General features: G+C 47.7%; 1 protein-coding gene across 3 annotated transcripts in view; it reads left to right on the top strand.

Moving 5' to 3' along the window:
* The window catches only part of CYREN (cell cycle regulator of NHEJ), a 41,856-nt gene that overhangs the window by 639 nt on the left and 22,840 nt on the right, over nt 1–18,377 (top strand). The window contains exon 1 of one of the 3 annotated variants that reach the window (XM_073621785.1): nt 218–278. The exons of 1 other annotated variant lie outside the window; for it this stretch is intronic. The gene's annotated coding sequence lies outside the window, so the exon portion shown is untranslated. Of the gene's footprint in view, nt 1–217; nt 279–2,098; nt 2,135–18,377 lie in introns of those variants that run through there. One more of the 3 variants, XM_073621787.1, reaches the window with a different exon arrangement.

Below are 18,377 nucleotides of genomic sequence, written 5' to 3'. Positions count from 1 at the left end.
GCGCCAGAGTGTGCTGCCTTTGCTGATGTGTGGGGGTGCTAAGAGCAGTGGCGTTGTTAGGTGGGTGCGGGGGGTGCGGGCCGCACCGGGTGACACCCGCCAGAGGGGCGACACCCGTAGGTAGCGGCACACACCGCTACACTGCCCGCTGCGGCTTGTGCTGTGTCCCTCAGCACAGCGGACTGAAGCCGCCTCCCCCTCCTCTCTGTTTACTTCACACAGGAGGAGGAGCCCGAGGGACACACACGGCTGTGTGCATCTGTCCGCGCTGTTCTGAGGTCTGTAAACTTTATGCATACAGTATGTGGGTGGACATGTGCAGGGGGATTCTATACTAATGGGGGGCGCTGCACTGAGGGGGATTCTATACTAATGGGGGGCGCTGCACTGAGGGGGATTCTATACTAATGGGGGGCTCTGCACTGAGGGGGATTCTATACTAATGGGGGGCGCTGCACTGAGGGGGATTCTATACTAATGGGGGGCGCTGCACTGAGGGGGATTCTATACTAATGGGGGGCTCTGCACTGAGGGGGATTCTATACTAATGGGGGGCTCTGCACTGAGGGGGATTCTATACTAATGGGGGGCTCTGCACTGAGGGGGATTCTATACTAATGGGGGGCTCTGCACTGAGGGGGATTCTATACTAATGGGGGGCTCTGCACTGAGGGGGATTCTATACTAATGGGGGGCGCTGCACTGAGGGGGATTCTATACTAATGGGGGGCTCTGCACTGAGGGGGATTCTATACTAATGGGGGGCGCTGCACTGAGGGGGATTCTATACTAATGGGGGGCGCTGCACTGAGGGGGATTCTATACTAATGGGGGGCGCTGCACTGAGGGGGATTCTATACTAATGGGGGGCGCTGCACTGAGGGGGATTCTATACTAATGGGGGGCGCTGCACTGAGGGGGATTCTATACTAATGGGGGGCTCTGCACTGAGGGGGATTCCATACTAATGGGGGCTCTGCACTGAGGGGGATTCTATACTAATGGGGGGCTCTGCACTGAGGGGGATTCTATACTAATGGGGGGCTCTGCACTGAGGGGGATTCTATACTAATGGGGGGCTCTGCACTGAGGGGGATTCTATACTAATGGGGGGCTCTGCACTGAGGGGGATGTCTATACTAATGGGGGGCTCTGCACTGAGGGGGATGTCTATACTAATGGGGGCTCTGCACCGAGGGGGATTCTATACAAATGGGGGGCTCTGCACTGAGGGGGGAATCTATACTAATGGGGGGTCTGCACTGAGGGGGGATTCTATACTAATGGGGGGCTCTGCACTGAGGGGGGGATTTTATACTGATGGGGGAGTCTGCACTGACGGGGGATTCTATACTGATGGGGGTCAGCACTGGGGGGGGTGTATGTACTGATGGGGCGGTCTGCACTGAGGTGGGAGGTTGATACTGATGGAGGGGGGTCTGCAGACTCTGTACTGAGGGAGGGTTTCTGTACTGATGGGAGGTCTGTACTGAGGGAGGGGGTCAGTACTTAGTGGGGGGTCTATACTGAGGAAAGGGGGTCTGCACTGAGCGGGGGTCTGTACTGATGGAGGGGGTCTGTACTGAGGGAGGGGAGTCTGTACTTAGTGGGGGGGTCTATATTGATGGAAGGGGGTCTGTACTGAGGGAGGGGGGCTATATTGATGGAGTGGGGTCTGTAGTTAGTGGAGGGGGGTCTGTACTGAGGTAGTTGGTGGAGGGGGGTGACACCAATTTTTTTGGCACCGGGTGACACCAACCCTAGTGACGCCACTGGCTAAGAGTAGCACCTTTGGGTCAGGAGTACACGTGATTGAGCATTCCCACACAAGTGTGAACCTAGCCTACAGTGATATTTCACTTTTAGGTGGAGGCGGCCTGACTGGCTACTTCTATCTTCCTAGGGGATCCAGCCAGTGGCGTTGTTAGGTGGGTGCGGGCCGCACCGGGTGACACCCGCCAGAGGGGTGACACCCGTAGGTAGCGGCACACACCGCTACACTGCCCGCTGCGGCTTGTGCTGTGTCCCTCAGCACAGCGGACTGAAGCCGCCTCCCCCTCCTCTCTGTTTACTTCACACAGGAGGAGCCCAAGGGACACACACGGCTGTGTGCATCTGTCCGCGCTGTTCTGAGGTCTGTAAACTTTATGCATACAGTATGTGGGTGGACATGTGCAGGGGGATTCTATACTAATGGGGGGCGCTGCACTGAGGGGGATTCTATACTAATGGGGGGCGCTGCACTGAGGGGGATTCTATACTAATGGGGGGCGCTGCACTGAGGGGGATTCTATACTAATGGGGGGCGCTGCACTGAGGGGGATTCTATACTAATGGGGGGCTCTGCACTGAGGGGGATTCTATACTAATGGGGGGCTCTGCACTGAGGGGGATTCCATACTAATAGGGGCTCTGCACTGAGGGGGATTCTATACTAATGGGGGGCTCTGCACTGAGGGGGATTCTATACTAATGGGGGCTCTGCACTGAGGGGGATTCTATACTAATGGGGGGCTCTGCACTGAGGGGGATTCTATACTAATGGGGGGCTCTGCACTGAGGGGGATTCTATACTAATGGGGGCTCTGCACTGAGGGGGATTCTATACTAATGGGGGGCTCTGCACTGAGGGGGATTCTATACTAATGGGGGGCGCTGCACTGAGGGGGATTCTATACTAATGGGGGGCTCTGCACTGAGGGGGATTCTATACTAATGGGGGCTGTGCACTGAGGGGGATTCTATACTAATGGGGGCTCTGCACTGAGGGGGATTCTATACTAATGGGGGCTCTGCACTGAGGGGGATTCTATACTAATGGGGGGCTCTGCACTGAGGGGGATTCTATACTAATGGGGGGCTCTGCACTGAGGGGGATTCTATACTAATGGGGGCTCTGCACTGAGGGGGATTCTATACTAATGGGGGGCTCTGCACTGAGGGGGATTCTATACTAATGGGGGGCTCTGCACTGAGGGGGATTCTATACTAATGGGGGGCGCTACACTGAGGGGGATTCTATACTAATGGGGGGCTCTGCACTGAGGGGGATTCTATACTAATGGGGGGCTCTGCACTGAGGGGGATTCTATACTAATGGGGGGCTCTGCACTGAGGGGGATGTCTATACTAATGGGGGGCTCTGCACTGAGGGGGATGTCTATACTAATGGGGGCTCTGCACCGAGGGGGATTCTATACAAATGGGGGGCTCTGCACTGAGGGGGGAATCTATACTAATGGGGGGTCTGCACTGAGGGGGGATTCTATACTAATGGGGGGCTCTGCACTGAGGGGGGGATTTTATACTGATGTGGGAGTCTGCACTGACGGGGGATTCTATACTGATGGGGGTCAGCACTGGGGGGGGGTGTATGTACTAATGGGGCGGTCTGCACTGAGGTGGGAGGTTGATACTGATGGAGGGGGGTCTGCAGACTGTACTGATGGGAGGTCTGTACTGAGGGAGGGGGTCAGTACTTAGTGGGGGGTCTATACTGAGGAAAGGGGGTCTGCACTGAGCGGGGGTCTGTACTGATGGAGGGGGTCTGTACTGTGGGGGGGTCTATATTGATGGAAGGGGGTCTGTACTGAGGGAGGGGGGCTATATTGATGGAGTGGGGTCTGTAGTTAGTGGAGGGGGGTCTGTACTGAGGTAGTTGGTGGAGGGGGGTGACACCAATTTTTTTGGCACCGGGTGACACCAACCCTAGTGACGCCACTGGATCCAGCAGTGAGGGGGCACAGACTTTCCTCCTGCTCACTGGCTGCAGCTCAATCAGTTTTTAGGGTAATATTCCACTGAGCGGTGTGGGGAGTACAAATCACTTTGACCCGACCCTCCACAATCCAAAGCTGCCAATGTACTAGCAGAATTTCAAACAAAAATTCTCCAGTTCAAGGGTATGCCACATGATTTACAAAAGGGGGTATGATATCGTTAACCACTTGCCGACCGCCTCACGCATATATACGTGAGCAGAATGGCACGGGCAGGCAAAATCACGTACCCATACGTGATTGCCTTCCCGCGGGCGGGGGGTCCGATCGGACCCCCCCCCGGTGCCAGCGGCGGTCGGCATTTGGCTAGGAGCGATGAGAGACGAGGGGGAGACCATCCGATCGTGGCCCCCCCCTCGCGATCGCTCCCAGCCAATGAGGAACATCCCCTGCCTGTGTATAGTACACACAGGCAGAGGATGTGATGTCATCTCTCCTCGGCTCGGCAGTTTCCGTTCTAGCGCCGAGGAGAGAAGCCATGTAAGTGCACCAACACACACACACACAGTAGAACATGCCAGGCACACAAAACACCCCCGATCCCCCCCCCCCCGATCGCCCCCCGATCCCCCCCCAATCACCCCCCAATCACCCCTCCCCCCTCCCTGTAACACTGACACCAAGCAGTATTTTTTTTTTTTTTCTGATTACTGCATGGTGTCAGTTAGTGACAGTTACTGTGGTAGGACAGTGAGTGTTACCCCCCTTTAGGTCTAGGGTACCCCCCTAACCCCCCCTAATAAAGTTTTAACCCCTTGATCACCCCCTGTCACCAGTGTCGCTAAGCGATCATTTTTCTGATCGCTGTATTAGTGTCACTGGTGACGCTAGTTAGGGACGTAAATATTTAGGTTCGCCGTCAGCATTTTATAGCGACAGGGACCCCCATATACTACCTAATAAATGTTTTAACCCCTTGATTGCCCCCTAGTTAACCCTTTCACCACTGATCACCGTATAACCGTTACGGGTGATGCTGGTTAGTTCCTTTATTTTTCATAGTGTCAGGGCACCCGCCGTTTATTACCGAATAAAGGTTTAGCCCCCTGATCGCCCGGCGGTGATATGCGTCGCCCCAGGCAGAGTCAGATTAGCGCCAGTACCGCTAACACCCACGCACGCAGCATACGCCTCCCTTAGTGGTATACTATCTGAACGCATCAATATCTGATCCGATCAGATCTATACTAGCGTCCCCAGCAGTTTAGGGTTCCCAAAAACGCAGTGTTAGCGGGATCAGCCCAGATACCTGCTAGCACCTGCGTTTTGCCCCTCCGCCCAGCCCAGCCCACCCAAGTGCAGTATCGATCGATCACTGTCACTTACAAAACACTAAACACATAACTGCAGCGTTCGCAGAGTCAGGCCTGATCCCTGCGATCGCTAACAGTTTTTTTGGTAGCGTTTTGGTGAACTGGCAAGCACCAGCCCCAGGCAGCGTCAGGTTAGCGCCAGTCGCGCTAACACCCACGCACGCACCGTACACCTCCCTTAGTGGTATAGTATCTGATCAGATCAATACCTGATCCGATCAGATCTATACTAGCGTCCCCAGCAGTTTAGGGTTCCCAAAAACGCAGTGTTAGTGGGATCAGCCCAGATACCTGCTAGCACCTGCGTTTTGCCCCTCCGCCCAGCCCGGCCCAGCCCACCCAAGTGCAGTATCGATCGATCACTGTCACTAAACGCATAACTGCAGCGTTCGCAGAGTCAGGCCTGATCCCTGCGATCGCTAACAGTTTTTTTGGTAGCGTTTTGGTGAACTGGCAAGCACCAGCAGCCTAGTACACCCCGGTCGTAGTCAAACCAGCACTGCAGTAACACTTGGTGACGTGGCGAGTCCCATAAGTGCAGTTCAAGTTGGTGAGGTGGCAAGCACAAGTAGTGTCCCGCTGCCACCAAGAAGAAGACAAACACAGGCCCGTCGTGCCCATAATGCCCTTCCTGCTGCATTTGCCAATCCTAATTGGGAACCGACCACTTCTGCAGCGCCCGTACTTCCCCCATTCACATCCCCAACCAAATGCAGTCGGCTGCATGAGAGGCATTTTCTTTATGTCCTCCCGAGTACCCCTACCCAACGAACCCCCCCAAAAAAGATTTTTGTGTCTGCAGCAAGCGCGGATATAGGCATGACACCCGCTATTATTGTCCCTCCTGTCCTGACAATCCTGGTCTTTGCATTGGTGAATGTTTTGAACGCTACCATTCACTAGTTGAGTATTAGCGTAGGGTACAGCATTCCACAGACTAGGCACACTTTCACAGGGTCTCCCAAGATGCCATCACATTTTGAGAGACCCGAACCTGGAACCGGTTACAGTTATAAAAGTTAGTTACAAAAAAAAGTGTAAAAAAAAAAAAAAAAAAAACACATACAAAAATATAAAATAAAAAAAAATAGTTGTCGTTTTATTGTTCTCTCTCTCTCTATTCTCTCTCTATTGTTCTGCTCTTTTTTACTGTATTCTATTCTGCAATGTTTTATTGTTATTATGTTTTATCATGTTTGTTTTTCAGGTCTGCAATTTTTTATACTTTACCGTTTACTGTGCTTTATTGTTAACCATTTTTTTGTCTTCAGGTACGCCATTCACGACTTTGAGTGGTTATACCAGAATGATGCCTGCAGGTTTAGGTATCATCTTGGTATCATTCTTTTCAGCCAGCGGTCGGCTTTCATGTAAAAGCAATCCTAGCGGCTAATTAGCCTCTAGACTGCTTTTACAAGCAGTGGGAGGGAATGCCCCCCCCCCCCCCCGTCTTCCGTGTTTTTCTCTGGCTCTCCTGTCTCAACAGGGAACCTGAGAATGCAGCCGGTGATTCAGCCAGCTGACCATAGAGCTGATCAGAGACCAGAGTGGCTCCAAACATCTCTATGGCCTAAGAAACCGGAAGCTACGAGCATTTTATGACTTAGATTTTGCCGGATGTAAACAGCGCCATTGGGAAATTGGGAAAGCATTTTATCACACCGATCTTGGTGTGGTCAGATGCTTTGAGGGCAGAGGAGAAATCTAGGGTCTAATAGACCCCAATTTTTTCAAAAAAGAGTACCTGTCACCACCTATTGCTATGATAGGGGATATTTACATTCCCTGAGATAACAATAAAAATGATTTAAAAAAAAAAAATATGAAAGGAACAGTTTAAAAATAAGATAAAAAAGCAAAAAAATAATAAAGAAAAAAAAAAAAAAAAGCACCCCTGTCCCCCCTGCTCTCGTGCTAAGGCGAACGCAAGCGTCGGTCTGGCGTCAAATGTAAACAGCAATTGCACCATGCATGTGAGGTATCGCCGCGAAGGTCAGATCGAGGGCAGTCATTTTAGCAGTAGACCTCCTCTGTAAATCTAAAGTGGTAACCTGTAAAGGCTTTTAAAGGCTTTTAAAAATGTATTTAGTTTGTTGCCACTGCACGTTTGTGCGCAATTTTAAAGCATGTCATGTTTGGTATCCATGTACTCGGCCTAAGATCATCTTTTTTATAACATAAAAAATTTGGGCAATATAGTGTGTTTTAGTGCATTAAAATTTAAAAAATTGTGTTTTTTCCCCAAAAAATGCGTTTGAAAAATCGCTGCGCAAATACTGTGTGAAAAAAAAAATGAAACACCCACCATTTTAATCTGTAGGGCATTTGCTTTAAAAAAATATATAATGTATGGGGGTTCAAAGTAATTTTCTTGCAAAAAAAAAATAATTTTTTCATGTAATCAAAAAGTGTCAGAAAGGGCTTTGTATTCAAGTGGTTAGAAGAGTGGGTGATGTGTGACATAAGCTTCTCAATGTTGTGCATAAAATGCCAGGACAGTTCAAAACCCCCCCAAATGACCCCATTTTGGAAAGTAGACACCCCAAGCTATTTGCTGAGAGGCATGTCGAGTCCATGGAATATTTTATATTGTGACACAAGTTGCGGGAAAGAGACAATTTTTTTTTTTTTTTGCACAAAGTTGTCACTAAATGATATATTGCTCAAATATGCCATGGGAATATGTGAAATTACACCCCAAAATACATTCTGCTGCTTCTCCTGAGTATGGGGATACCACATGTGTGGGACTTTTTGGGAGCCTAGCCGCGCACGGGACCCCGAAGACCAAGCACCGCCTTCAGGCTTTCTAAGGGCGTAAATTTTTGATTTCACTCTTCACTGCCTATCACAGTTTCGGAGGCCATGGAATGCCCAGGTGGCACAAACCCCCCCCCAAATGACCCCATTTTGGAAAGTAGACACCCCAAGCTATTTGCTGAGAGGTATAGTGAGTATTTTGCAGACCTCACTTTTTGTCACAAAGTTTTGAAAATTGAAAAAAGAAAAAAAAAAAAATTTTTTCTTGTCTTCCTTTATTTTCAAAAACAAATGAGAGCTGCAAAATACTCACCATGCCTCTCAGCAAATAGCTTGGGGTGTCTACTTTCCAAAATGGGGTCATTTGGGGGGGGTTTGTGCCACCTGGGCATTCCATGGCCTCCGAAACGGTGATAGGCAGTGAAGAGTGAAATCAAAAATTCACGCCCTTAGAAATCCTGAAGGCGGTGATTGGTTTTCGGGGCCCCGTACGCGGCTAGGCTCCTAAAAAGTCCCACACATGTGGTATCCCCATACTCAGGAGAAGCAGCTAAATGTATTTTGGGGTGCAATTCCACATATGCCCATGGCCTGTGTGAGCAATATATCATTTAGTGACAACTTTGTGCAAAAAAAAAAATGTGTCACTTTCCCGCAACTTGTGTCAAAATATAAAACATTCCATGGACTCAACATGCCTCAAAGCAAATAGCTTGGGGTGTCTACTTTCCAAAATGGGGTCATTTGGGGGGGGGGTTTATGCCATCTGGGCATTTTATGGCATTCAAAACTGTGATAGGTAGTGAGGAGTAAAATCAAAAATGTACGCCCTTAGAAATCCTAAAGGCAGTGATTGGTTTTCGGGGCCCCGTACGCGGCTAGGCTCCCAAAAAGTCCCACACATGTGGTATCCCCATACTCAGGAGAAGCAGCTAAATGTATTTTGGGGTGCAATTCCACATATGCCCATGGCCTGTGTGAGCAATATATCATTTAGTGACAACTTTTTGTAATTTTTTTTTTTTTTGTCATTATTCAATCACTTGGGACAAAAAAAATTAATATTCAATGGGCTCAACATGCCTCTCAGCAATTTCCTTGGGGTGTCTACTTTCCAAAATGGGGTCATTTGTGGGGGTTTTGTACTGCCCTGCCATTTTAGCACCTCAAGAAACGACATAGGCAGTCATAAATTAAAGGCTGTGTAAATTCCAGAAAATGTACCCTAGTTTGTAGGCGCTATAACTTTTGCGCAAACCAATAAATATACACTTATTGACATTTTTTTTACCAAAGACATGTGGCCGAATACATTTTGGCCTAAATGTATGACTAAAATTGAGTTTATTGGATTTTTTTTAGAACAAAAAGTAGAAAATATCAATTTTTTTCAAAATTTTCGGTCTTTTTCCGTGTATAGCGCAAAAAATAAAGACGGCAGAGGTGATCAAATACCATCAAAAGAAAGCTCCATTTGTGGGAAGAAAAGGATGCAAATTTCGTTTGGGTACAGCATTGCATGACCGCGCAATTAGCAGTTAAAGCGACGCAGTGCCAAATTGTAAAAAGTGCTCTGGTCAGGAAGGGGGTAAATCCTTCCGGGGCTGAAGTGGTTAATAGGTACCATCATCCTAAATGTGAATAAGGCAGAAATTGGGGTTGAAAGAGAAACCAGAGCAGAGACCTCTCCAATAGGGTCCTGCCTCTTTCAGAGGGAGAGGGACTATTGCGGTACCATGAGGAAAAGAAGACTTTATTTAAAAAATAGTAGATTTATTTCAAAATAACAGTAAAAAGTCCTACAAGGGACATGTACTATACATTATCATGATTTAACATACACACAAAATATATAGTGATTGTTACAGCATTGTTGACACTAAGTTGGTATAACTGATGCCCACATAGATGCATGGACAGAGGTTATATAGTATAATACTTGCAGACGTGACCTCTACAGTTTCGCGGTCACAGCCGCTTCTTTAGGAGGCGTCTGATAGTATATAATCTATAAAAGATGAAGGAAACAATACAGTATCAACATGACAAACAAGAATAAATAAGCAGTTATCAGAAGAAGTACAACATTAATATTGGAGAACATAATTGAAATTTGGAAGTTGCACTCACCAAACTATAACCTCAAAGGTTCTCTGGAGCGATACTGTGAGACGCCCTCAAGAGGCGTTCCCCCGGGGGCGGGCCAGGGAGGCAAATTGGGGTGATACTATTGTAAGAAATTCAATAAAATAAAAATTTTTTAAAAAATTTGTACGGTGTGTGTTCTACTTGAGAAACCACCCGGGAGTGTCAACTTAAAGGTAAGGAGGGGTGGAAAGAAAGGAAAAGGAGAGGAAGATAGATAACCAAGAACTGAAACCAGGGAATGGTGAGGGGGGAGGGGGAATTGAAGAGAATCAAAGGGGGGGGGGGAGGAAAAAGAGGGGGGGGGAGATGGGATGAAAGGAGGGAAGGAGGGGAAGGAGAGGAGGGGTAATGGATAGGGGGAAGAGCGGAGAGGCGAGGGGAGGAAAAACAGGGGGGAGAAAAGAAGGGAGGAAAGGGGGGAAAAGAGGAGAAATGGGGGGGGGAAAGGGAAAGAGGGGGAAGGGAAAGGAGGGTGTAAGGGAGGGGAAGGAGAGAAAAGGAGGGGAAAGGACATAGGAAGGAACTAGGGAAGGGTAGGTAGGGGGAGGGGGGAAAAGGGGGGAAAAAAAGAAAGAGGTCACAGGGGAGGGGTGGAACGGAGTGGGGGTGGGCAAAGAGAGGGAAAGAAACACAAAAGAGGAAAGGGGGGGGGGGTTAGGGCGGAGGGGAAAGAAGGAATAGAAAGGGGACAGAAAGGAATGAAGAAAGGGAAAGACGTGAAGGGGAAAAAGATAATGACCCAGTCCCAGGTTATATAGTATAATACTTGCAGACGTGACCTCTACAGTTTCGCGGTCACAGCCGCTTCTTCAGGAGGCGTCTGATAGTATATAATCTATAAAAGATAAAGGAAACAATACAGTATCAACATGACAAACAAGAATAAATAAGCAGTTATCAGAAGAAGTACAACATTAATATTGGAGAACATAATTGAAATTTGGAAGTTGCACTCACCAAACTATAACCTCAAAGGTTCTCTGGAGCGATACTGTGAGACGCCCTCAAGAGGCGTTCCCCCGGGGGTGGGCCAGGGAGGCAAATTGGGGTGATACTATTGTAAGAAATTCAATAAAATAAAAAATTTTTAAAAAATTTGTACGGTGTGTGTTCTACTTGAGAAACCACCCGGGAGTGTCAACTTAAAAGGTAAGGAGGGGTGGAAAGAAAGGAAAAGGAGAGGAAGATAGATAACCAAGAACTGAAACCAGGGAATGGTGAGGGGGGAGGGGGAATTGAAGAGAATCAAAGGGGGGGAAAAAAGGAAAAAGAGGGGGGGGGGGGGAGATGGGATGAAAGGAGGGAAGGAGCGGAAGGAGAGGAGGGGTAATGGATAGGGGGAAGAGCGGAGAGGCGAGGGGAGGAAAAACAGGGGGGAGAAAAGAAGGGAGGAAAGGGGGGAAAAAAGGGGAAAGAGGGGAAAAGAGGAGAAAAGGGGGGGGAAAGGGAAAGAGGGGGAAGGGAAAGGAGGGTGTAAGGGAGGGGAAGGAGAGAAAAGGAGGGGAAAGGACATAGGAAGGAACTAGGGAAGGGTAGGTAGGGGGAGGGGGGGAAAAGGGTGGAAAAGGGGGGAAAAAAAGAAAGAGGTCACAGGGGAGGGGTGGAACGGAGTGGGGGTGGGCAAAGAGAGGGAAAGAAACACAAAAGAGGAAAGGGGGGGGGTTAGGGCGGAGGGGAAAGAAGGAATAGAAAGGGGACAGAAAGGAATGAAGAAAGGGAAAGACGTGAAGGGGAAAAAGATAATGACCCAGTCACCTGGTTAAGAAAATAAAAGAAAACACTGAACTGGGGAAGGGGATCATGGTATCAGAAAGATTACCCACCGTTGCTGTGGTAAAAGCTAGATTCAAAGGCTGCTGGCACCCAGAATGACGTGACTAATGCAGTCGATGGCCAAAAAGCCACACCGCACTGTCAAATGGAGTCGCTGTAAGGAAGATGGGTAAAGAAAAGGTATTAGGAGGTGGTTTGAGGAAAGTGCAAAGGTCGCAAGGTACTCTGTGCCAAGGAGGAGGGGGAGATACCATAAAACAAGTAATGGTAATCCCTGTCCTACATGGGGGACATTGCATAGGTACTTACAGGGGCTCCGGATAGCGTCGGTGAAGTGCTGGGTGTCCGCCTGTGACAGTGAGCAGCAGAGTCTAGACATCTTAAATGCCTCCAACCCGGAAGTTCAACGGTGCCGAAGACGACCGCTGCTAATACTTCCGGGTCCGGTCCTCCACTGTTGCGCAGGAGCAGGAGAGTCACCCTGCGCAAGCGCACAGCTCACATAGTGATCGGTGCCTAAGCAGTGATCAGACGAGGCAGCAGCTGGGCTCCGTAGAGCCAAGCCTGCTGCCGGAGGAACGCAAGCCCGCCGTGGGGGGAGAATTAACTCCTCACATCCCTCCACAGAAGGATGGCTAGTGCAATTGATAATAGTAACTTAAATACAGACAGTGTTGATCAAAGAATAGACTGAGAGAGGGGAGGCGATGCATAGTCTCCAACGATGGGAGCACACAGGGACCCACAGTTAAGGGGACATGCATCACAGCCCATCCCAGGAAATATAGAGACAATTCAATCTAAATATACATAACTCTTGTTAATAAAGCATGTAATCTACTGGGAATTTGGAGTCAGCCATAAAAAGAGGAACATCAAAATATCAAAATTATATAGTGAAACCACTATATGTAAAGAGTCCACTTACATACAATCATAGGAAAAAACCTGAGACTTTGTTGGGGAAAGCCTAAAAACTTTTTTCGAATCACGGCAGAGGCTGGGGGAACTATAACGGAATTATTCAAGAAAATGTTTGTATGAATGTGCCTCGTTGATACCGGGAGGAACACATGCATTAAGTCGCTCAATCCAGAGGGACTCACGTTTTAAAATTTCGCGGTCCCAGTTGCCCCCTCGGGGGTCTTCAGGGACAACGTCTAACACGGTGAACCGAATGTAGTCAAGATTAAAGCGATGGTGGATGCCTATATGGCGGCCCACAGTAGTGAGCTTGCCGTTTGTAGAGGCATACAAGTGATCCCCCAGTCTCTGCCGTAACTCCCTGATTGTCTTCCCCACATAAAAAGCGCTGCAGGCGCAAGTCATGAGGTAAATTACCCCGCGTGTGCCACAGTGGGCTGAATGTTTGGGGGAAAAACATTTCACCATTGGGAAGTAGAAAGTGTTGTCCTTCTTGGATCCAGGGGCAATGTGGGCAATTGCCACATTTGAAAGTGCCCCTGGGTTCCAACGGACCAGAGGAAGGAATCCTATAGTGACTGTGTGTTAATCTATGCCTCAGGGAGGTGGCCCTCCTGAAGACCAAATCAGGAGTTGGTTTAATGTATTTTCTAAGTGTGTGGTGGTCGGTTAGGATATGCCAATGGCTGGACAATATATTTCGTAGTTGCTGGTGGTGGGAAGAGAATTTAGTAATGATCTTAGTCATGTAAGGCTGTTTAGGACGTGAAGGGCCAAATAATAATGTTTGTCGGTCTAGAGCTAGGGCCTTATTAAATGCTTTTCTCAACACGGTGCGTTTGTAGCCTCTAGCCAAGAGTCGTGTGCGAAGAGCATTGGCCTGTCTATAGAAATCCCCGTCCTCTGTGCAGTTCCTTCTCAGTCTCAGATACTGAGCATAAGGAATACTGCGAACCAGAGGACGGGGATGGAGACTGGAGGCGTGCAACAAGGTATTGCCCGCGGTGGGTTTGCGGTAGAGGTCCGTAGTTAAATGTCCAGTAGAGTTTTTAGTGATCTGTACATCCAAAAACGGGATGCTCAGTCTGTCATAAGAGAAGGTGAAGTGAAGATTGAAGGAGTTAATATTGAGCTTTGCAATGAAAGTTCGTAAAAACTGCTCTGTGCCTGTCCAGATGACCAGAAGATCATCGATAAACCTGAACCACCCTAAAACATGGTTCAAGAAAGGATCCATAAGGTCGTCACTGAAGACAGCCCGTTCCCAACCGCCAAGATACAAGTTCGCGTACGAAGGGGCACAGGATGTGCCCATTGCGACGCCTTGAATTTGAAGATACATTTGGTCCATAAACAAAAAATAATTTTTAGTCAAAATGAATTCTAAAAGTTTTAAGATGAAGGTATTAGTGGGCCAAGTATGGTGGTCCTGTTCCATCAGGAAGGAGCCAGCCATCCGGACGCCCTGCTCGTGGGGAATGCTTGAGTACAAGGCCTCAACATCAATAGCCACGAGGAGGGCGTCCGGAGGGATCTGGACCCCTTCAATATGTTTTAACAGGTCAGTTGTATCCCTGATGTAAGAAGGTAGTCTCATGACGTGGGGTAAAAGAAAAGTATCCACCAGTTTACTGGCGTTCTCCGTTAGTGAACCTTTGCCAGAGACAATAGGTCGACCTGGAGGTGCAGAGAGGCTTTTGTGAGTTTTCGGCAGAGCATAAAACGTAGGGGTACGTGGGTATTGTACATTGATGAATTTATAGGTGTCTTCATCGATGAGGCCCTCAAGGAAGGCCCCACCGATGAGTCCCCTAAACTCATCAATGGTTTGTTGAATGAAATGGTTTTTAATAGGTAAGTACCAATTGGAATTGGAGAGAATTTTAAGACACATGGTCTGATATTGGTGATGAGTCATCAGCACCAGGTTTCCACCTTTGTCAGATTGCTTTATGACAAGGTCGGTGTTTTTTTGAAGTCTAGTGACGGCTCGAAACTGTTGTCGAGTCAAATTAGAGGGTAATGTTTGCCATCGCTCTCTTTTAAGGGATAGGATGCATTCGTGCAAGAAAGCCCAAATGGATGGGCAAGTCAATAAGTCGGGGAAGGCTTTGGACTTCATTTTTAGAGAAGTTTTGGGGGTAGGATGTTGAGGCTGGAGGGTACTGATCGTTTGGCAGGAAGAGGGAGAGTCGGAGTTGCCGTCTAAGGCATCCGACTCGACCTCTCCCTCGTCAAAGAGTAACATGAGGTCCCGTAGGGCTCTGGATTCCGCTATCGTGAAATTCTTGTTTTTTTCCGCTAGTTCTTTTTCCAAATTGGCACGTTTACGGTCAGGATCAAACATGTAATTAAAGGTCAATTTTCGGGCAAATAAATAGAGATCTTTAATTGTCTCATAGATATCGATTGGCTCCGAAGGACAGAAGCCCAGGCCCAAATGAAGGACCTGTTCCTCCTCCGGAGTCAGCCGGTGGGATGTAAGATTGATAATATTGAGGGAATGGGAATCTTTGGGTGGATAACCCAAATATTGGGTGGATAACACACCCGGATCCTCGGATCCAATTTTCCCCCCTTTTTTTTTCCCCCTTTTGTTCCCCTTTTGCCACTTGTTAAATATATGTTTCTAAACTGTGGTTACTTCTGGTTTTGTAGCAGCCTTTTATTTAATTAATTTTCTCTGTTTGAGTCCTTCTTGCTTACGGTCAGGGTTCCTTCCTGTTGTTTTGTACATTTTGGGCTATGGATGTTTTGGGCACTGCCTGGGGGGATTTTATGTCCACCATACAAGCAGGATGTTTAGCCAACCAACAGCTAGAGGACGCAACCAAAACGTTCACAGACAGGTTGTTCAATCTCCTTAAGAAAAAATCCCACCTATATTGGCACATCCAATATTTTGAACTGTACATTACTGAAAAAGTTTGTCCCCTTGGACTCCGCGTCCAAATGTTCCCTACAATTAAAGATCCCTCTGTGGATTTTAAAAAGTCCTGGGAAAATACTCTAACTAAGTGCAGTATAGAACTCATGTCAAAACTCACCACCCAGTATCGTTCTGACATGATGTCTCTTGATGCGGAAATTGACAGATTACTCAATCAATTTCCCAATATCCAAGAATCAAACTCCTTCACAAATAAGTGGAAGGAAATACGAGATAAAATTGAAAGTCTTAACAAAGACATTATCATTAAAAAACAAAGAAAATTTTCCCAGGACAAATTGGCATTTTCGGAGGGCTATGCATACAAGTGGTCTGGGAAATCATTTCCCCGTAAAAACAAGCGTCAAAATCGTCAATCCCCGATCCCGACAGCAACAGACTACACGGAATCTGACTCATCGATATCCTCCGTATCTTCACAGGTCACTACCCGTTCCACTTTGTCACGAGCACCAGGTGCCCCTCGAAAAAGGTCCCTTACTGGTGACAATTCCACTACCAAACACCCTAAAAAAGGCAAACAACATGGCAAAGCACTAAAAACACCACAAACACCAAGGCTTGGTGGACAGACCCCTTCCACGGGTTCTCTCCACCCCACCTTACACAACATTATCCCAAAACTTTTACAACCTAACATCCAAACACTCCTATCACAGCCTGGTTTTTTAGTACAACCAAACCCAGAGCCCCCCAAACAAGGGAACCTGGACATGTTTGTGCAAAAGGCCCCAACCCCAAGCACGTCTCACGATTAATCACTCCCACTAACGGAAAAGATTCCCATTCCCTCAATATTATCAATCTTACATCCCACCGGCTGACTCCGGAGGAGGAACAGGTCCTTCATTTGGGCCTGGGCTTCTGTCCTTCGGAACCAATCGATATCTATGAGACAATTAAAGATCTCTATTTATTTGCCCGAAAATTGACCTTTAATTACATGTTTGATCCTGACCGTAAACGTGCCAATTTGGAAAAAGAACTAGCGGAAAAAAACAAGAATTTCACGATAGCGGAATCCAGAGCCCTACGGGACCTCATGTTACTCTTTGACGAGGGAGAGGTCGCGTCGGATGCCTTAGACGGCAACTCCGACTCTCCCTCTTCCTGCCAAACGATCAGTACCCTCCAGCCTCAACATCCTACCCCCAAAACTTCTCTAAAAATGAAGTCCAAAGCCTTCCCTGACTTATTGACTTGCCCATCCATTTGGGCTTTCTTGCACGAATGCATCCTATCCCTTAAAAGAGAGCGATGGCAAACATTACCCTCTAATTTGACTCGACAACAGTTTCGAGCCGTCACTAGACTTCAAAAAAACACCAACCTTGTCATAAAGCAATCTGACAAAGGTGGAAACCTGGTGCTGATGACTCATCACCAATATCAGACCATGTGTCTTAAAATTCTCTCCAATTCCAATTGGTACTTACCTATTGAAAACCATTTCATTCAACAAACCATTGATGAGTTTAGGGGACTCATCGGTGGGGCCTTCCTTGAGGGCCTCATCGATGAAGACACCTATAAATTCATCAATGTACAATACCCACGTACCCCTACGTTTTATGCTCTGCCGAAAACTCACAAAAGCCTCTCTGCACCTCCAGGTCGACCTATTGTCTCTGGCAAAGGTTCACTAACGGAGAACGCCAGTAAACTGGTGGATACTTTTCTTTTACCCCACGTCATGAGACTACCTTCTTACATCAGGGATACAACAGGGCGTCCGGATGGCTGGCTCCTTCCTGATGGAACAGGACCACCATACTTGGCCCACTAATACCTTCATCTTAAAACTTTTAGAATTCATTTTGACTAAAAATTATTTTTTGTTTATGGACCAAATGTATCTTCAAATTCAAGGCGTCGCAATGGGCACATCCTGTGCCCCTTCGTACGCGAACTTGTATCTTGGCGGTTGGGAACGGGCTGTCTTCAGTGACGACCTTATGGAACCTTTCTTGAACCATGTTTTAAGGTGGTTCAGGTTTATCGATGATCTTCTGGTCATCTGGACAGGCACAGAGCAGTTTTTACGAACTTTCATTGCAAAGCTCAATATTAACTCCTTCAATCTTCACTTCACCTTCTCTTACGACAGACTGAGCATCCCGTTTTTGGATGTACAGATCACTAAAAACTCTACTGGACATTTAACTACGGACCTCTACCGCAAACCCACCGCGGGCAATACCTTGTTGCACGCCTCCAGTCTCCATCCCCGTCCTCTGGTTCGCAGTATTCCTTATGCTCAGTATCTGAGACTGAGAAGGAACTGCACAGAGGACGGGGATTTCTATAGACAGGCCAATGCTCTTCGCACACGACTCTTGGCTAGAGGCTACAAACGCACCGTGTTGAGAAAAGCATTTAATAAGGCCCTAGCTCTAGACCGACAAACATTATTATTTGGCCCTTCACGTCCTAAACAGCCTTACATGACTAAGATCATTACTAAATTCTCTTCCCACCACCAGCAACTACGAAATATATTGTCCAGCCATTGGCATATCCTAACCGACCACCACACACTTAGAAAATACATTAAACCAACTCCTGATTTGGTCTTCAGGAGGGCCACCTCCCTGAGGGATAGATTAACACACAGTCACTATAGGATTCCTTCCTCTGGTCCGTTGGAACCCAGGGGCACTTTCAAATGTGGCAATTGCCCACATTGCCCCTGGATCCAAGAAGGACAACACTTTCTACTTCCCAATGGTG

Source organism: Aquarana catesbeiana, linkage group LG03 (assembly GCF_042186555.1).
Source record: "Aquarana catesbeiana isolate 2022-GZ linkage group LG03, ASM4218655v1, whole genome shotgun sequence".
Lineage (NCBI taxonomy): Eukaryota > Metazoa > Chordata > Amphibia > Anura > Ranidae > Aquarana > Aquarana catesbeiana.
Note: the sequence above shows the minus strand (reverse complement) of the source record. Positions and strands in the feature narration are given on the sequence as shown.